Source organism: Hevea brasiliensis, chromosome 4 (assembly GCF_030052815.1).
Source record: "Hevea brasiliensis isolate MT/VB/25A 57/8 chromosome 4, ASM3005281v1, whole genome shotgun sequence".
NCBI lineage: Eukaryota > Viridiplantae > Streptophyta > Magnoliopsida > Malpighiales > Euphorbiaceae > Hevea > Hevea brasiliensis.
In genome coordinates this window covers 58,784,022-58,787,457 of record NC_079496.1, presented here as the reverse complement: position 1 = coordinate 58,787,457, position 3,436 = coordinate 58,784,022, and positions in this window count along the sequence as shown.

Below are 3,436 nucleotides of genomic sequence, written 5' to 3'. Positions count from 1 at the left end.
CCATTGATATTTTGTTAGAAATATTATTCTTAAGTTGTTAAGAATATGAGTGACAATATTTCTAGCACAAAGTATCATAAATAGGTTCACAATCGAGGATACTTCATAATAAGGACATGACTTATCCAGAAAGATTGTATTCATGTTTGTTCCCAAGTTATTTATATGAGATATAAATAAGATGGAATGGTGAGTCTCATGCCATATAACAAACATGATAGGCACTTATAAATGATAAGTAGTCAGAAACAGTTACACTTATGACAAGCACATGGAGTTTACTCTTGTCAATGTTTTGTCATAAATCATATCAGTGAATATAATCTTTAGACCTGAGATAGCACAGTTATCTTGTATTTAGGTAGTTTGAGTTTGATACTGCTTTCATACTTGTACTGTGTATGGGTATATGGGCATGTGTTGGCTCCTACTAGTTATATATGGAGGTAGGTGTTGATCAAGATGGAATCTGTTCCTCTAAGTAAATAGAGATAAAATCCTATGTTCATTTAATTGTTTTTGATGTTTCAAGTTCTGGCCAGACAGATAGATTTATTCGAAAGAGTTTACGATGAGAAAAATCTTTTAATCAAGAACTGGAATTAAAAGAGAACATAATATTCATAGCAAATGGAGTTTGACATAAACCATGACTCGGCTTGAGTTGGGATTTTGTAATAGAGAGATTCTAGTGCATGGTAACATATGATTATAGGTTCATTTAAGGTAAATCTTATTACTAATTGGGTGGCCATGGCATGCTATGCTAGGTGTTAACCATGGTCTATGAGGTTCATAAAATGATTTAGAGAAATCATTTATGGTAAGAAAGAGTTCGATGATATTAAGAGTTGATATCATGTCTCATTGCCAATTAGTGATGAGCCTAGTAAGTCACACACATACACAAGTTATCACCTATTTAAATATGATTTAATTAATTAATTAAAGAGTTTAATTGATTAATTAAATAGATTTGGTTTGCAATAAAATTGCAAAGTTCCTAGCATGACTTGAAACCAAATCTAGATTATTGGATGTGTAGTATAAATTAAATTTGTATTTAAAGTGTTTAAATATGAATTTAATTGATGAGAAATTAATTAATAGAGATTAATTAATTAATTTATATTTGATATAAATTAATTAGAAGAAGAAAATAATTATTTTGGGTTAAGAACTCAAAATTAAGACACGAGGCATTTTGGTCATTTCACGATTGTGACACGTGGCACCATGAGATGGTGACACATGGCATAACACATAAGCTTGCCAAATGTTTTTAATCATGTAAGATGATTAAAATCAAGATTAAATATAGGTTTGACACTTGGCACAATGTGATTGGGTCACTTAAACCTAGAGCTAATCAAAAGGTGACATGTGGCTAGGGTTTAATGTGTTAACCTAGCTATTTAAGTGTGGTTATGAAAAGAAAACATAACCAGCAGCCTCTCCTCTCATATGTCACGCCACTTTGAGCCTCTCCAGCTATTTCTCTTCATCTCTCATCAATTCAAAGAGATTAGCCATCAATCTCTTGAATTAAGAACACTAGAAATTATTTCTAGTGTCATGTTTACATCTCTAATCTCTTAAAAGGCAGAACTTGAATTTCTAATTAATAGAAAAGGATTTAGAAGCTGTTCAAGGGCTGCCATAGGTGTTCTTGTTGTGGACAAGATATAGGGACAACATCCGTGTCCTCAAGACGAATCTCAAAGGCGCAAACACTGCAGACATCAATAGGTTAGTGTAATAGTTCTTGATTTAATCTAGTGTTCTAAAATTAATCTGATTAATTTTAAAATCTTAAATGGCAAATACAGATCCAAAAACATATTAAAAGAGTTTTAATATGTTGTTTATCATTGAAATCAAATAGATAAAAATAAATCTTGCATGGTGCTTGTGACCCTAGGTGAAAATTTTTGAATTCAATGGTATAATCTAGTGTTTTTCACGCCTTCCTTCAATTGGTATCGAGCCACTATATTTGCCATTTAGATTGTTGATTATATAATTTAATTGTGTGTTTGATCATGAGATCAAGAGATTCATTGCTGGTTGGATCATGAGATGTGGCGTCACACATGGGAAGCCACCATTGGTGGCGGCAACAATGGTTCCATGGGTGATTCAAGGTTTGGCTTTTAATTCTGCAATTGTTGTATGATCTAAGGCCTATTCTTTGACTAATTAAAGTGTTTAATTAGTTGTTTTAATCACACAATTAAATTATTATTAAAATCATTATTTTAAATAATTGTTTGAATGTGATTCAAATCTGAATTTTAAAAGTTGTTTGAATGAGATTCAAATCTGAATTTTAAAGTTGTTTGAATCATATTTAAATCTGATTTTTTAAAATTGATTCAATAAAATTCAGATCTGATTTTTTAAAAAATATTTGAATGTGATTCAAATCTGATTTTTTAAAAAATGTTTGAATGTGATTCAAATCTGAATTTTGAAGTTGTTTGAATGTGATTCAAATCTGAATTTTTAAATTTGTTTGAATGAGATTCAAATCTGAATTTTTAAATTTATTTGAATCATATTCAAATCTGAATTTTAAGTTGAATATGAGATATTCAATTTAATTTAAGAATGTATGTTTTATTTAATTGTTAAATAGTGATATGCATGATGGATGATCATGGACTATAAAAGACCAATGTGATTGGATTTATTTCTTTTATGTTTCTTTGGGATTGTAAATTAATTAATTTATTTTAATTTATTTTGGGCATGTATTATTAAGTTTGTAATATTTTTGGGTTGTAATTTCATTTATTTAAGTTCTTGTAAATTCGCCTTGGTATGCCAAGGATTACTATGTAATATTGGATTGCAAGAAGTTCAAGGAGGTCAAGAGCATTGGTGGGACCAGTGGGAGGAATTCAATATCAAGTGTTGATTATGTACTCCTTCAGCAACTCTTGTAAAATGAATGAATGAAATGCACCTAGGAATGCCCTGATTCAATTCTTGGTGGCTCGAATTGAATCCCTTAGAAAGTCCATGATCATACCATATTTATCGCTTATCCATTAATGCATGAGATGTATGGGAATGTATGCAATTATATGATATATGCATGCTAAATGGATAATGTGCAAAGTGAGACCTTAATAGTAATTAGAATGACCATAAAATCTTCCAAACAAATGATTAAGTTGGAAATGCTATAATTAAAGTAATTATAACATAGGCCCTCCATTGGGGCAATTATTTTAAGAAATTTTAAATAGTTGCATAAGATGCAATTTATTTAAGAGATTTTCTTAAGAATAATTGTTAAGCATGAGATGTTGTAAATATGTAAATGGTTTAGTGGCCAATATTGGATGTACTGAGGACATTAAAATTATTTGCATAATTATCGCTCAATGGGATCAACTTAACTAATGCAAGATAAGTCAATATTGGATGT